Source organism: Plectropomus leopardus, chromosome 22 (assembly GCF_008729295.1).
Source record: "Plectropomus leopardus isolate mb chromosome 22, YSFRI_Pleo_2.0, whole genome shotgun sequence".
NCBI classification, from domain to species: Eukaryota; Metazoa; Chordata; class Actinopteri; order Perciformes; family Serranidae; genus Plectropomus; species Plectropomus leopardus.
Genome location: NC_056484.1, coordinates 21459241 through 21477396, shown reverse-complemented (window position 1 = coordinate 21477396; position 18156 = coordinate 21459241). Strand labels below are relative to the sequence as shown.

Genomic DNA, 18156 nt, shown 5'->3' with positions numbered 1-18156 from the left:
ATGCCTTTAGTGTGAAACTGCAGCAAAAGGAAACATTCCGTTTGCATTCACAGTAAATGAATACAGCACTTTTCCCCTCGAAACCCAGCTCATAAAACTGCAAATAAATAAATAATGCAAAACTTTGATTAGTGGGACTTTGGGTCAGCTCATGATCTTGAGACAATGGTATTATAAAAAATAAAAAACAAAAAAAATCCAAAATCTGCAACAGGGCTGTTCTTGGCCTCCCTACTTCAGTGATTTGCAACATAGCTGTTCAATTCAACATGACTTTTACTTTTTTACTATGATCAGGGCTGCAAAAACAAATCGACAAAAGCAATTATAACCAATTATTTAATGTCTTGGCAACTAATAAGATTATTGATTCATTGTCTCGCGATTATTACGTTAGTCGCTGTGTGGCGGGACTGTTTAAGTCACATGCAGATGTGCACATGCAGGTGTTTTGAGGACACATGGGGAGGCAGAGAGGACGTTTCATACAAATACTTCGAAAGTTTGGGAGCACTTCACGTTATGCATTTTATACTAATGTAAAATAACTGACTAAATTTTCATGTCTCTAGGTATTTCCTAATGAATCCCAGAGTTTTATGTTTTCTTTTTTTTGTTTTCATTATTTAATGATTTGTTTTGCTGTAAGAGCAAATTTTTCAGAACTGCTATACAGTAAAATAAAGTCATAAAGACTATTATTGGGCCTGTTTTTATTGATCTAAGACTTTTCTGTTTCCCTGTTAGCAAGCTTTGATTCATTGTGTTGCTGTTGAGAGCCAAACACACTGTGTGAGTCTATAAAATCAGTCCCATTCAGCATTAGTGGAGATATTTGAAGAATATTCTCCTGCTGACTTGTGCCTTGTTATGTTATTATTGGGAGTGTAAGGAGATATTTTGTGGTTGATTAGTCTACAGCCAGTTTGGTTATTAATTAAAAAGCACTAAATTTGACACTCAAACAAACACTGGGAGTCTGTACAGTCATTTTAACATTTTTTTTCAGTCTGATGTCACAGATTATGGTCTTAAATCAATTTATTTTAGTGTTTTGCTTTCTTGCCTAAGATAAAAATAATTTGCGTACCTGAATGCAATTTCTTTTCAAAGATGAAAAGTTATCTGCATGCAATGTTACGATGTGCACTCAGCAAAAAAGTTATACATTTTGAGTGAAATACTGTAGTACTCCTAGTCATATAGTTTAAATTATTATTGCTTATCAGCTGTGGGAGATCAATGTTTTCTGTCATTATGTTTGCTGTTTCAGTAATGGTGTTATTCAAGTGCTGCGTCATAGTCAAACTTGTTTAAACATCCAACTACTGTTAGCAGTTGAAAGTTTCTTCAAAACGGCTTTACGATTTGTTGTTTGAGTTACATATTTACGGATTATTCATGGGGTAGGTATCAGCGTTTAATTGTAATGTAAGATTTTTACTTAATTTCCATTTCTTTAAATTATATTTGCGAATGAATCTAAGACAGTTTTATGTTTTACTTTTGTGTGTGTGTTTGTGAGATTACATTTTTCGATTAGGTTGGTCAGTAGCTAGAAATTATAGTATTATTGTAATGTTTTCCACACTGCGTGAGTTTATAAAATCTGTCCCCCATTTAACATCTCATATTGTGCTATTTTCTTCCCACAGTAGGCTATAGTATGAGACATGTCAATTGAAAATGAATTTTACTTTGTAATTTCAATGTGAAATGAGTCAGTTTATTTTGTAGTAAAGTCAGCATAATCACCTCCACACCACTAGGAGAAAAAAAGAAGATAACCAGCTGAGTTGCAGAAGAGGTGGAGCAACACTGCAGAGAGAAGTTCTTCACAGTCACAGTCTTTACAGTAAATGAAAAGAAAAGTGATTCATGACCACAACACCGCTGAATCTCTTTAAACAAACAACGATAGATCAACAGAAGACTACAACAGAAGACTACAACAGAACGTCTTAGTGCAATGAGTAAGTATAGCTGTAAATATTCATTGTTTTTTGAAGTAAAAACAGGATCAACAGAGAGAAGGGGATACTGTGGTGGAAATTTTCTGCTGCTTTTGCTGGTGAAGAATGAAATAGAGACTTCTGTCGGCCGACAAGGTTTTATTTCCTTTGCAAAGAAAAGGTCAATCAACATGTGAGCGGTCAGGATGAAGAAAGACCCCGAGCATGGGGAAAACTGGACATTTTATGCTTGTGGAGAGACACACCCCTCGGTCTTTTATCAAAGGTGTGAGTTAAACTTATCACAGTTCAAAATACGAACGAATTTGAATCTTGATGAGGAGACAGAAGGGAAGGATGTCTCACGTGGTTGAAATGCAAAGGAACTGAATTCTGACATTTTGGTGAGGCGGTTGGGAGGTTGTGTGTCTCACAAAGAAGTCAAAATTACAATTACAATACTCACACAAAGATAATAATGCCAAACCAGTCTCATAAGCTTCTTTTCTTGTTAGGGAATTGTGCATCCTGCCTAGCAAGACACAGGAGGAGATTTATTTCTGGATTGTTGGCACTAAATAGGTGAACTATAGATGTGTCTCTTCTTGCTCAAGCTGTCCATTACAGTGACATTTAACAGGTGATCTTTGGTCCCTTTAAAGACAATGCACTACAATACAGACTTATTATTACTCATTTTTCAGAATTAATTATTGTAAAATATAATGTATGGGGGCCAAAAACATCTGTGCTTGCAGTTATTTTGGTAATGGCATTTTCTCAAGATCAGGGGTTAATTATTTTGTTATCTCAAGATAAAAAAAAGCTTGTTTTCTCATAAGCAGTTAATTTATGAAGATTCTAGAGAAAACAAAAATGTGTTGGCAACTAATAAAATTATTGATTCATTGTCTCACGCGATTATTACGTCAGTCGCTGTGTGGCGGGACTGTTTAAGTCACATGCAGATGTGCACATGCAGGTGTTTTGAGGACACATGGGGAGGCAGAGAGGACGTTTCATACAAAAACTTCGAAAGTTTGGGAGCACTTCACGTTGTGCAGAACAAGGATGTGTGTGAGCTGCAAAATATGCAAAAGTGACACGACACGCAAGAATGACGGTTATGGCAGCATCTAAAACGAAAGTGTAGTGTATGTTGTAAAACCTGGCAACTTTTAGATTTTGAAATATTTCATGTTTGATTTTGTTGTTATTTATTTATAATTTAATATTATTAAACAGCTCTGGGATGTCTGTTTATGCGCTGCACTTTTTGCACTGTTGTCAGTGATAATCTGTTTTCAAACAAAGTGATGGGAGAAAATATACTTATTTTATTACTATTTCTATTTATCTATTCTATCTATTCTATCTATTTTTATCTTTTTAAAATCTAATTAATCAATTAATTGAAAAAATAATCGACTGATAAATCAATTATCAATTTCAATTCACACTTTCACTTTTGTTTGAAATGGTTGATCGCTCGAGATAGTAACATAATTTATCAGGGAACAACTTTTGTTTTCTCAAGAAGAATATAATGTCTGTAATGTTATGTAATGTAATGTTATTTCACTGTTTGTATACCACACTTTCACTTTTGTTCTTAGACATGGCATCTGCTGACAGTCTCCTCTCTGAAGATCAATTTCTGTGCTCTGTCTGTCTGGAAGTGTTCACTGATCCAGTCACTATACCATGTGGACACAACTTCTGCAAGACCTGCATCGCAGAACACTGGGATACTAATGTCCAGAGTCAGTGTCCTCTGTGTAACAAACAGTTTAATGGAAGACCTGAACTCCATGTCAACACTTTAATATCTGAGATGGCTGCTCAGTTCAGACAGTCAGTTCAAAATAAAATCAGCAGCTCAGAGCAGCAACAAACCAAACCAGGAGAAGTTTTCTGTGACGTTTGCACTGAAACCAAAGTGAAGGCCATATAAAGTCCTGTCTGGTGTGTCTGACGTCCTACTGTGAGACTCACCTGGAACTTCACCGGAGAATCCCAGGCCTGAAAAGACATCAGCTGATTGATCCTGTGGAGAACCTGGAGAGCAGGATGTGTTAGAAGCATGACAGAGATGACCAAGAGCTTGCACACTAAATGCTGTTTCAAATTCATTTCTATTGCTACAACCACACATTTGCAGTAAAAACAGCATTTGATTGATATGATGATGATTTTTAAGTTCACATGATTGCACTATGAGCATATGACTTGTGTCTTTCAGTTTTTAGCATCTAATATCTGTCACTACATCATAATTTCCTGCATGAAGAGGTGGAGCAACACTGTGTCAAGAGGAGTGTTTTACAATCTCTTCACAGTAAATGAAAGTAAAAGTAAAAGTAAAAGTAGTAAGTAAAAAAGTAAGTAAAAGTAAAAGTAGTAAGTAAATAAGTAAGTAAAAGTAAAAGTAGTAAGTAAATAAGTAAGTAAAAGTAAAAGTAACTCAAAGCAGCAGCACCACAACAGTCGAGACGACTCTCTCTCTCCCTCAACAAACAAGTCCAGATCAACAGTCCAACAGAGCCTCTGAGTTCAAGTGAGTACAGTTAGATATTAATCATGTTTTAAAACAGTAAATCTGGGAATCAAGAGAGAAGAGGGGAATATTCTAACAAGGACAACAATGTATGGAAGTCTGACAGGTTATTGTTACTGTCAGGGCATTGTGAGGCGTCCTACACTGGTTGTCTTTTCAGGCCCAGGAGGATATTTATGTATCACATGTTAATATTAAATGGTTGAACTGTAGATGGGCTGCCTGTGTTTCTTGGCACCAAAATTATCTTTTACAGTTTGAGCGGTTAATCTGTGGTTCCTTTCAAGAAATTGTACAGTAACAGGCCTACTATTGCCCCATCAATACGGAAGCCAAGAGCTGCCATGCTTGCACTTACTTTTTTTTAAATGCCGTTTTCCCCAAATCTCAAGTAAATCATTTTGTTATCTTGAGATAACAAAGCTTGTTTTCTTGAGATGAGGGGTTATTTTATGTCAATTCTTGAGAAATCAAAAGGCTGATTTCTAGGAGTGGGTAATAACGCATTGCAAGTCATGCACATGAGTAAAAACTAAATCTAAAAAAGACAATAGTTATATTTTGAAGTGTCTGGGGCCGCTGCAAAAAAACACTGCAAAAAAGCTTTTATGCTCGCATGAGGTGGTATTTCAGGTGAAAAAGCCATATTTTGCAAAACTGCAATGAACTCTTTTATCGCTTTAAAAAGTCACATGATGCAGCCCACTTGTTTACTGAACCATGCCTTTTAGTAAAAACTTACTTTTAAATTTTATGTGTTGCATTGTGCTTTTGAGTCCTTTGTCCCAGTGTCACTAGGCTGGTTTCCATTAACCCTCAAATTGTGCAAATTTAAATGCAACTTCAAAATATGCATAAAAACATGTCAATTTAAAAAAAAAACCCGTACAAAAAACTTTACATTTATTGCAAAAAAGTTTTTTCACAGTTCCATGAGATGGTATATCTCTCGTGATTCAAAAAAAACATTTTTCTCAAAACTGCAATGCAAACACTTATTTGGCCACATAGGTCACATGATGCTATGGCTATGTGCTTGTCAGTAGGGACTGGCTCCCTCAGGCACGATGCAGCGGGAGCTACAAGAGGTGTCATTGCATCGGATAACTCTTTAAAAGTTGAGTGGATTATCTGAAAGTTTCAAATCCACAATTCCTCTGTGAAATTGTGGACTGTCACCTCCCAGAAATCACTGAAACGTAGCTGCTCCCACATATAAGAGGCTTGCCTTTCCATTGTCACTCACATAACAAGCCTACGTGGCCTTCAATTGGAAATAATGACGGCTAGTGTGGTGGCTGCAATAGAAATAAAGCTGCTAATGTTTTGAATATCATCACCATGCTTCTTGGAATATTATTGTCAAAGGAGAAGTCGCATATCATCACTTGATATGCGACAGTCATCTTGAAATTGTGTTTTATGGACATTTGGAACATTTTGCTTAAATTTTGCCCAAATGTGTAATGGAAACCCACCTTCTGATAGTATGAACAGGTAAAGACAAAGGGGAGCACACAGTCTATGTACATAGAGGAGAAGGGGATGCGGGCGGGGCTTTCATGATCCTGGGTATTTTGTTATAATGTGAACTTTGTTTTCAGGTTTCCTGTTTGTGTTGTCCTTGTTTCTTGTTGTTCATGTTCTGTTTCCTGTTTTATTTTGTAGTATCACTCCTCATGTGTCATGTCTTGTTTTATTTACTGTCTTTGTGTTTTCCCGCATTAGTGTTTCCATGATTAGTTACACCTGTCCCCTGGTTGTCCAGTCCTCACCTGTTACCATGATTGTCATTGGCTGACTTGATTGTCAGCCAATCACTGTATTTCCCTCCTTTTCCCTGTTTCCCAACTCCCTCAGCTGCGTCTCATTTTCCTGATTAGTTCTCTGTGTATTTATATATGTGTGTGTTATCATTTGTTCCTCTTCAGTTTGTCTGTTATCATCCCTGTTGTTTCCACTGTTGCTGCTGCTGCTGTCTTAACCCAAGATCTTCTTTGTTATCCCAGTTGATTTTAGTCTAGTTTTTTGAATTGTGTTTTAGTTGCCTGCTTGTTTTATTTGTTGGGTTTTTTGGAGGGGGGTGTTGTGTTTTTTGTTCGACACCTGTCTGCCCTTTTTGTTCTGCATTTGGCTCCTCATCTGCATTCACCTGTGACAGGGGCATACACATTAGTGGGAAAACACACAAAGGCAGGAAGTAAAACCAGACATGATACATAAGATACGACAACATAAAAAAAAGGCCAAAATGAATAAATTCGACAAAGAAAACCCCCAAACCTAGTCAACAAAATCCTCACAATAATAGAACATGAAAAAAACAAAGAGATTACCGATTAATCAAACTAAAAAGGTACAATATATATAGCCAAGTCTCAAACAAAAAATTGCAAAAAAAATGCAGAGCAAGACCACAACAACAAGAAAATAAGACCCTTTACTTTTTTGAAATAATAGGTTGTCCATCTTGTTATCTCCAGATCAAGCTTGTTTTCCTGACATAATTTATTCATGATTGTGAGAAACATGGCATTAGAAAATAAATACTTGCAAGCACAGCCATACTTGGCTTCCATACTTATGTGATTTGCATCATAACTACTTGTTTCCACATGACTTTGCTAATATATTGTCTGTTACTTCCAAGTTTTTAATTCACACTTTCACTTTTGTTCTTAGACATGGCATCAGCCAACAGTCTCCTCTCTGAAGATCAGTTTCTGTGCTCCATCTGTCTGGAAGTGTTCACTGATCCAGTCACCATACCATGTGGACACAACTTCTGCAAGACCTGCATCGCAGAACACTGGGATATTAATGTCCAGAGTCGGTGTCCTTTGTGTAACAAACAGTTTGACAGAAGACCTGAACTCCATGTCAACACTTTAATATCTGAGATGGCTGCTCAGTTCAGACAGTCAGTTCAAAATAAAATCAGCAGCAGCTCAGAGCAGCAACCAACTAAACCAGAAGTTTTCTGTGACGTTTGCACTGAAATCAAAGTGAAGGCCTCGAAGTCCTGTCTGGTGTGTCTGACGTCCTACTGTGAGACTCACCTGGAGCCTCATCAGAGAATCCCAGGCCTGAAAAGACATCAGCTGATTGATCCTGTGGAGAACCTGGAGAGCAGGATGTGTCAAAAGCACAACGGACCTCTGGAGCTGTTCTGTAAGACTGACTAGATGTGTGTGTGTCAGTTCTGCACTGAATCAAGTCACAAGCTTCATAACATTGTTCCTCTGATAGAAGAATATGAAGGAAAGAAAGCTGAGCCGGGAAAGACAGAGTCTGACATTCAGCAGATGATCCAGGACAGACGACTAAAGATTCAGGAACTCAAACAGTCAGTGGAGCTCAGCAAGTAAGATGCAGACAGAGAGACGGCAGCCAGCGTGAAGATCTTCACTGCTCTGATCCAGTCTGTTGAGAGAAGTCTGGCTGAGCTCACTGAGATAATTAAAGAGAGGCACAAAACAACAGAGAAACAGGCTGAAGGCTTCATCAAAGAGCTGGAAGAAGAAATCTCTGAGCTAATGAAGAGAAGCTCTGAGCTGGAGCAGCTCTCACGCACTGAAGACCACCTCCAACTCCTCCAAAACTTCCTGTCTTTGAACCCTGCTCCACCCACCAAGGACTGGACAAAGGTCAGAGTTTACACATCATATGAGGGGACTGTGAGGAGAGCTGTGGCTCAGCTGGAGGAGACTCTCAGTAAAGAGACGAAAAATTTGTGTGCTGATGTTGAGCTGAAGAAGCACAAGCTGTTTACAGTGGATGTGACTCTTGATCCTGAAACAGCAAACCACCATGTCATCCTGTCTGATGACAGGAAGCAAGTCAGTCATGGTGACGTAAAACAGAATCTTCCAAACAACACAAGGAGATTTTATTCTTGTTCTGTTTTAGGAAAGCAGTCTCTCTCTTCAGAAAGATTTTATTATGAAGTCCAAGTTAAAGGGAAGACAGCCTGGACTTTAGGAGTGGTCAAAGAGTCTATTGACAGACTGGGGCTTCTCCCACAGACGCCTAAGAATGGCTTTTGGTTTATATACTTGAACAAGAAACAAGTGTACAAAGTTTCTGGATCTTCAGTCTGCCTCTCTCTGAAGAGGCAGCCTCAGAAGGTGGGGGTGTTTGTGAATTGTGAGGAGGGTCTGGTCTCTTTTTATGATGTACATGGTGCAGCTCTCATCTATTCCTTTACTGGCTGTAAATTCACTGAGAAACTCTATCCCTTATTTTAATCCCAAGCATAATGATGATGGTAAAAACTCCACTCCCCCTTAATCATTTGTTCCATTAATCAAAGTGATTAGACAAAGTCAGTTACTGTTATGTGAAAAACCTAAATTACTCTCCTATTTTGTTCAGACTCTTTTGTGTGTTTTTGATGTTTCTCATTCTTGCAGAAATACAACAATTTGCCATTCTATCTTATTTACTTGGGTTTTCCAATCTGAAAAAAAGGTCTCAAGTAAACACTGAATTCTTGTGAACTGTAATGTGTAGACCATAAAACCCTTCAGTTGTATAACAGAATCCCCCGAGAGAACATTTGTCATCCAAGGCTTAGTGCACTGCTGCTGCTGCTCCACCATGAGGTGCCAGAGAAAAAGTCAACATCCTCAGTGTAGTATGCATGATTTTATTGGTGCACTCTCTGAAGATTTGAGAATCTGTAAATAATAATAATAAAAGGTTTTACATGTATGCATAAAATCTGATTTGCATGAAAAAATTAATTTGGAAAAAACTTTTTCCCCTTTTCTGAATTTGAAACTCTTGCGGTTACTCAGTCTGTTGTGGTCTTATGCAAATTCTGCATTATGGAAATCCCCATGTGCCAAAATTACAATGTGAAGTGACGTTAAATCAATGTGCCCTAAATGGAAAGTGCAAGTGTTTGCCTGAAGTTTGCCAAAAGTTTCCTACAGGGGCTTTTCCCATTTTTTTTTTTTTTTTAAAAGAAAGGTAAAATATAAATAAAACAATTACAATGAAACTTTGATTTTCCATTGTATGTTTTGTAGTTTTCATGTTTATTGTTTTTTGTTTATTTATTTGCTTTGTTTTGGTCAAAATGATTATCTTGTTTCAGCAACTATTGTACAATATCATTTTTTTGGAGTAAGGAATGTGTGTTCTTTTTTTAATAAAAGATTTACAACTTGATGTTTGATTCATATATTACTCTGATTTTTTATTTGGTAGTTATGAGCATGTAATTCTAATGTAACTTGTTTACTTAGTGAATAATATTTGCTAATGATTCAGAGACAATATAAGTTTTACTTGATATGGTATTGTTTTTGTTTGTGCTTTTTTGCTGTGAGAATATGATTGATTTAAACTGATATATGAATAAAGACATAAGGACTATTATTTAGCCTGTTTTGAGTGATAGCCTATGAAATTCAGTATCAAACACATTGTGTGAGGCTCTTAAAATCCCATTTATCATCAGTGGATATATTTGAGGAATATTCTCCTACTGATTCATACCTTGTTGTGTTAGAGGGCATTTATTGATATTGATTATAGTGGTTGAGCACAGCTAGTTTGATGTAATTCTCTGTATGCAGTGTTATGGCTGATGTGTGCACAGAGCAACATATATATATATATATTTACATTTTGAAAGCAACATATTGTAGTACTTCTAGTCTTACAGTTTAAGCATGTACTCTTATCATGTACTCTTATTAGTTGTGGAAGTGGATTATCTCTCTTATTATCATAACTCAACTTCAGGATTGATGCAAATTCAGCCTGATTTGAACATCCATCTACTGAGGCAATTTTCAGTGTGTGTGTGTGTGTGTGTGTGTGTGTGTGTGTGTGTGTGTGTGTGTGTTTGTGCAGAGCAAGAGGAGTTATAATTGTAATTCCTCAAATTCATTTCCAATGCCACAGCCACACATTTGCAGTAAAAACAACACTGAACTGACATAATGATGGTTTAAAGTTGATATGATACCTCTGTGAGTATATGACTTCTGTCTTTCAGTTTTTAGCAACTAACATCTGTCACTGCATCTCATCTCCGATTGTGTGTTCTTTGTATGTCCTGCATGAAGAGGCGGAGCAACACCGAGTAGAGAGGAGTGTTTCACAGTCACTTCACAGTACATGAAACTGAAAGTAATTCAGAGCAACAGCAACGCAGCAGTCAGGACGAGTCTGTCTCTCCCAACAAACAAGTCCAGATCAACAGTCCAACAGAGCTTCTGAGTTCAAGTGAGTACAGTTAGATATTAATTATGTTTTAAACAGTAAATCTGGGAATCAAGAGAGAAGAGGGGAATATTCTAACAAGGACAACAATGTATGGAAGTCTGACAGGTTATTGTTACTGTCAGGGCATTGTGAGGCGTCCTACACTGGTTGTCTTTTCAGGCCCAGGAGGATATTTATGTATCACATGTTGATATTAAATGGTTGAACTGTACCTGTGTCACTTTCAAATGATCTTTTACTTACTGCACCTAACATCAGGATTTCTACTTTAAAAAACTCTTCTAACCTCTGCTAGCACATTTGAGTGCAAAAAAACAAAACAAAACCAACATAAAACAATTACCCATACCAGGCCCCCAAAAGATTCTTGTCACCTGGCCTAACCCCTTTTTTGGCACCTTACATTTAGTTAAGTTGCACATACTGTAGGTGAAAATGTCGTTATATAGCTATCATGTTCATGTTTCATGTGTAGTGTTAATTGTTGATGTTTTGATAAGAAATAGAGGGGCAGAGACGAAGGAATGGACAGAGTCAGAGATTATTCATATTTCTATTTTATAGGCGATCCATATTTGTTTGATTAGCCGACCCGCTCAACAAAACACTTTTACTTTAAACTACTTTTACTTCAGTAGGTTTCTCAAATGGCAATTTTTACTTTCACTTGAATATAGATTTTCAGTACCTACTGCTGATTTCACAAGAAAATGACTTGTTTTCTCAAGATCACGGGATATGGAGACTTAAAAATGAACCATCCGATCACACTGATTTCAGCCTTCAGCATCATTTTCATGACTGTCAGGAAGGATTCATAACTATGCAGGTTTTTAGGGCATGAATGTTGTAGGTTTTTTTTTGTTAGTTTGCTTTTGCTGCAGTGACATCATGAAATCACAATTTTGTTTTATATTAGCCAACTCCCATCTCTCAGCTTCAGCCAGCAGCTGCCTTAATAAAGCCCATGAAGATGCAGCTGTGCTATTCTTCTCCTCAAAAAATAACTGCAATACAATTTCTGCCTATTTTAGACCTTGATTGAAGTACAGTCTGATACATATATTATTATCCCTTTTCTCATATTTTAAGCTTAAATCACCCTCTACAGTTGTTAATACACTGTATCCTAAGCTGTTTCTCAGACTCCTGAGGTCTGAGAAACGGTATAAGTCATCATGTTATGTTCCTGCTGTGTGTCCAAAGGCCTTTAAACCTATTGTTTCAGACTATTTATCCTATATTTTTTAATATATTTTTATTTTTATTGTAGTAGTGATCTGTATTTGTAACCACTTGTACTATTATCATGAGGATTTTTTTACTTGGTTTGGTTTCTGTTTTTTTTTTTTTTTGTTACATTTATTCAGTAAATGATGTTTTCTTGTTTTATTTTTTCATACTCACCTTATGTATCATGTCTGGTTTCACTTTCTGCCTTTGTGTGTTTTCCCGTCTGCGTAATTGTCTGCCTCACCTTGATGTTTTTCACCAGTTCCTCATGTGTCCCACCTCCAGTTTAGTTTATTCAGATCTTTGCCAAGGTTTTGGATGTGTTTGCCTGTATATTGGACTGTCTACCTGAGTAGCAAACCCATGCCTTTTAGAAAAAAACTTATTACCTGTCCCTCACTGTTTGTTCAGTCCTGTTCTCACTTTCCCTTATGGTTTCCCTGTGTCCTCAGTTCTGCCTGCCTTTCTCTGTTTCCTTCCTGTCTTGTTTGTCCCTCCCTGTTACCAAAGTCTTCTCTGGCTGCACACCTGATCTGTTTTAATCTTGTTTTACTACTCGAACCTTGGGCTCCCTGCCACACCTTGATTGTCAGCCAATCACTGTATTTCCCTCCTTTTCCCTGAGTCCACCTCCCCAGCTGTGTCTTGTTCTCCTGATTAGTTCTCTGTGTATATATACGTGTTTCCTTTTGTTCCTTGTCAGTTCATATGTTGGCCACCCTGTTTTTTCCACCGTTGTTGCTGCTGTCTTAACCCAAGTTCTTCTTTGTTGTCCCAGGTGACTTCAGTTTAGTTTTTGAATCTTGTTTTAGTTGCCTACTTGTTTTTTTTTCTTTTGGAGACTTCTTATCAGCATTAAAGCTCACTTTTCGTTGGACACCTGTCAGCCCTTTTTTGTTCTGCATTTGGCTCCTCATTTGAACTGACCTGTGACAGGGACTCACAATCATATAGGTGGGAAAACACACAAAGGCAGGAAGTGAATCTAGACATGATGCGTAAGGTATGACAAAATAAATTAAAAAAAGGGACTAACTGAAAGAATTCAACAAAGAAAAACCCCACACCTAATAAACAAAATCTTCATGATAACAGAACAAGGAAAACAAAGATTACTGATGTACTCAAATTAAAAAGATGCCATGTATATAGCCAAAAAGTCTCAAACAAAGGGTCTAAAGGCCTCTGGACGCAGAGCAGAACCATGACAATAATAGAAAAAGACCTTTAACTTTTTCAAAATAATAGGTTTACCATCTTGTTATATCCAGATCAAGCTTGTTTTCTTGACATAACGTAATAATTAACTCTTGATCTCGAGAAAACAGCATTACAAAAAAAAAACCCCTTGCAAGCACAGCTGTTCTCAGCTTCAGGATTCATGTCATTTGCACAAAAGTGCTTGTTTCAACATGACTTTTGCTGATAAAATATTGTTTGTTACTTGTTTGTTTTTATTTCACACTTTCACTTTTGTTCTTAGACATGGCATCAGCCAACAGTCTCCTCTCTGAAGATCAGTTTCTGTGCTCCATCTGTCTGGAAGTGTTCACTGATCCAGTCACCATACCATGCGGACACAACTTCTGCAAGACCTGCATCGCAGAACACTGGGATATTAATGTCCAGAGTCAGTGTCCTCTGTGTAAAGAGCTTTTGATAGAAGACCTGAATTGCGGGTCAACACTTTCATATCTGAGATGGCTGCTCAGTTCAGACAGTCAGTTCAAAATAAAATCAGCAGCAGCTCACAGCAGCAACAAACCAAACCAGGAGAAGTTCTTTGTGACGTTTGCACTGAAAACAAAGTGAAGGCCACAAAGTCCTGTCTGGTGTGTCTGGTCTCCTACTGTGTGACTCACCTTGAGCCTCATCAGAGAATCACAAACTTGAAAAGACATCAGCTGATTGATCCTGTGGAGAACCTGGAGAGCAGGATGTGTCAAAAGCATAACAGACCTCTGGAGCTGTTCTGTAAGACTGACCAGATGTGTGTGTGTCAGTTCTGCACTGAATCAAGTCACAAGCTTCATAACATTGTTCCTCTGATAGAAGAATATGAAGGAAAGAAAGCTGAGCTGGGAAAGACAGAGTCTGACATTCAGCAGATGATCCAGGACAGACGACTAAAGATTCAGGAACTCAAACAGTCAGTGGAGCTCAGCAAGGAAAATGCAGACAGAGAGACGGCAGCCAGCGTGAAGGTCTTCACTGCTCTGATCCAGTCTGTCGAGAGAAGTCTGGCTGAGCTCACTGAGATGATTAAAGAGAGGCACAAAACAACAGAGAAACAGGCTGAAGGCTTCATCAAAGAGCTGGAAGAAGAAATCTCTGAGCTAATGAAGAGAAGCTCTGAGCTGGAGCAGCTCTCACGCACCGAAGACCACCTTCAACTCCTCCAAAACATCCCTCCTCTGACCCCTGCTTTGACCACCAAGGACTGGTCAGAGGTCAGCATTTGCCCATTATATGAGGAAACTGTGAAGAGAGCTGTGGCTCAGCTGGAGGAGACTCTCAGCAAAGACGTTAAGAAGCTGTGTGTTGACATTGAGCTTACAAGGTTCAAGCAGTTTGCAGTGGATGTGACTCTTGATCCTGAAACAGCGAATCCTTATCTCATCCTGTCTGATGATGGGAAGCAAGTCAGTCATAGTGATGTAAAGCAGAATCTTCCAGATAGCCCAAAGAGATTTCCTTGGTATTCGGTCCTGGGAAAGCAAAGTTTCTATTCTGGAAGATTTTACTATGAAGTCCAAGTTGAAGGGAAGACTGCCTGGACTTTAGGAGTGGTAAGATGGTCTATTGACAGAAAGAACACCTTCATAACAGTGTCCCCCTAAGACTGGCTACTGGACTGTATGCTTGATGAATGGAAATCAGTACAAGGCTCATGACAGATCTCTGATCCCTCTCACTCTACAGTCGCAGCCTCAGAAGGTGGGGGTGTTTGTGGATTTCGAGAAAGATCTGGTTTCTTTTTATGACGTAGATGCTGCTGTTCTCATTTACTCCTTTACTGGCTGTAAGTTCGGTCACAAACTCTACCCATATTTCAATCCCAGGCATAATAGTGATGGTAAAAACTCTTCTCCTCTAATCATTTGTTCCATCAGTCAATCTGCCTAAAGTAAGCAGGCTCAAGCTAAAGATCTAGGATTTTTTATGCACTCAGTAGATATGTTTCCCCTTTAAAATTCTTGACACAGATTTGAAAACACTCCTCTTTTCCCAGATAACCCATCCACCTGACAGGTGTGACATATCAAGATGCTGATTAAAAAGACATCATTTTTCACAGGTGTACTTTGGGATAATCACAATAAAAGGCCACCCTAAAATGTGCAGTTTGATCACACAACACAAAGCCACAGATGTCAGTTTTGTGGGAGTGTGCCATGCTGACTGCAGGAATGTTCACCAGTGGACCATGATCTGAATATTCATTTCACTGCCATAAAACGTCCCCAGTTTTATCCTTCGGAATTTGGCAGTACATCCAACCAGCCTCACAGGAAAAGCAGAACTGCTCAGTAATACATTTTTTAATAAATTTGTGACCAAATATACCGTATATCTATGTGCATGAAAAAAGTCTTAGATTTTTCCCTTAAAGCTGTCTGAAATGGGAGCAAAAAGTCTTGTGTTTAACTTTTTGTTTAGTAGATTTAATTCACATTCCTGTATTTTTTTTTTTTTTAGATTTGTATTTTCTATCCCAAAACTGCAGACATTTTGCAATCCACATTAATATTGAGAAGATGGTCTTAAGTAAACATTCTGAATTTTTGTACACTGAAAATTTGTACACTACATCGCTCTTTTGATGAACATTTTTTTCAAGGGTTTGTGCACTGTTGGCATTACTCCACTGGAAGGCGCCAGAGATTTAATCAAGAGCCTTACTGGAGCCTGTGTGGTTTAATTAGAGCACTCTTAGGGTTTGGGAGCTGCAGAAGTTCTTCTTCCGAAGAGTTTTAGATTTGTTTTTCTCAATATACATGGGAATGAATTTGAAGACAACTATTTTCCCTATTCAGAATTTGAAACTTCACATTACATTTTTGGATAACTGTGTTTGGGAGCACAAACAAATTCTGCACTATGGAATTCTCAATGTGCCAAACTTAAAATGGGAATTTATAATACGTAATGAAAAAAAAAAACCTAACATACAGTAAGACCAAATAACTGAAATGTCTGTTATTCTGGCAAGTAGCAATGAATGTCTATTATTTAAAACATTATTATGACAGGTTACATTAAGATTTAATGTGCTGATATAGAAAATGCCACTGTTTGCCTGAAAAAATATATATATACATATATATATATATATATACATATATTTGAAAATGGGGTTTTCACAATAAAGATTCGTAAAATACATTTTAAACACTTTCAATAGGTCTCAGTCACCATTAAAATAGAGGATGAAAATGCACATAGTAACAGTGAATACATTCAAATACATTAATTCATAATTTCATCCCATTATTTCACAACGTACATTTTTGAATTTGTGTTATATTTTCTATATTTTTGTTTATTGTTTGGTCATGATGATAATCTAGTTTTGGCCTACAATGGATTGTATTATATCCATTTTGTATTTTTTTATTTTAGGTTTATTTTATTTATTTTTTTGTTTTTTGGGGGCTTGTTTTTTTTGTAATTTATTTTTAAATAATGTTACAATTTGTTGGTTGATTTATGAATTTTACTGATTATTAATTTTGGAATTATAAGCATTAATTGTAATGTGAAATGTTTTCCTTAATTTAATGTCATTAATGTTTGATAATGAATCCGAGACAATGTTATGTTTTTTTTTTTTTTTTGTAATCTATGCTGTAAAAGCAAAGTTGTTTGAGACTTCTATATAAATAAAGACATAATGACTATTATTGGGCCTCTTTTTAATGTAATATTTTTTTTTAGTTAGCCAGCTAGACACAGTGTCAGTCAGTCTTTAAAATCTTTTATATACAGATATTGGAGAATATTCTCTCACTGACTGGTATTTTGTTGTGTGAGAGAGCAATTATTGCTTGCGTATGGAGATATATTTTGGTCAGCCACAGCTAGTTTGAATTTTAATTAAGGAGAAATACCTTTGAAACTCAAGAAAACACTGTGGGAATCTGTGAAGTCAGCCTCCTACTTTCTGTTAGTTCAATAAATTCTTTCTGTCTGACGTCACAGATTACGGTCTGAAATCTCAGCCTGGGATTTCATTTTGCTATATGCCCGAGAAGACAACAATTAATTTCCCTAGATGCAGTTCCTCATCAAAGATGCTAAATTCTGTGCATGTAATGTTATGACTGACATGTGCGTGGTGCTACACATTATATGTACGTTTTGAGAGGAAAATACTGTAGTACTCCAAGTGATATAATTAAGGATACTATTATTGCTTATTAGTTGTGGGAGTGGATGTTCCACCCTGTGTTTGCTGTGTAGGTATGATGTAATACAAGTGCTGCGTCATCGTCAAACTGGTTTGAACATCCATCTGCTACAGCAATCTAGGGCTAAGGTCACAGGTACTTAGCTGTGTGTATGTGTGTGTGTTTGTGTGTGTGTGTGTGTGTGTGTGTGTGTGTGCGCGCGCGTGCAGAATAAAAAGAGGGAGTAAAGTATCACTCCCCTAATCCGTTTCAAATCTGCATGTTTTTTCTTTCATCGGGAGCTGCCCTCGGATACGTCAGGTGATGACGTGTTGTTTCTCGTCATCAGGACATCACGGTTCAAGTTCAGGTATCAGGTGCTTACATACATCTTTGGCAGAACGCCAGAGCCTCATAGCTATAAAAGTTATGTAGCATCCCAAAGAAAGTTGATGTAGCACCAAACTTAACATCTGCACTGCAAAAGATTATATATTAAAGGGGCAATTAGTGATTTTTTCTGCTGATAGGACAAATAAATACCAGTGAATCCATGTTTACCTCACCGGCATTATTTCAGGCTGTCAGGCAAAAAATTCCCCACCTGTGCTCTGGTCAAGGTAAATGTTAGCATACTGAGGCAAATGAGGCTCATTTGGACTTAAGGGTTGTAATGTGCGTTTGCCATCAGGGCCCCTCGGCTTTGGAACGACCTGCCTGAGGAGATAAGGCTTGCAGAGTCAGTAACTTTTTTTAAATCACTTCTTAAAACCCATTTTTATAG

The 18156-nt window shown here is 37.5% G+C and overlaps 2 pseudogenes; both read left to right on the top strand.

Moving 5' to 3' along the window:
• The first annotated feature begins 4386 nt into the window (after positions 1-4386).
• Positions 4387-8756, top strand: LOC121961281 (annotated as a pseudogene).
• A 1911-nt stretch (positions 8757-10667) lies between these two features.
• Positions 10668-15207, top strand: LOC121961460 (annotated as a pseudogene).
• Positions 15208-18156: the final 2949 nt, after the last annotated feature.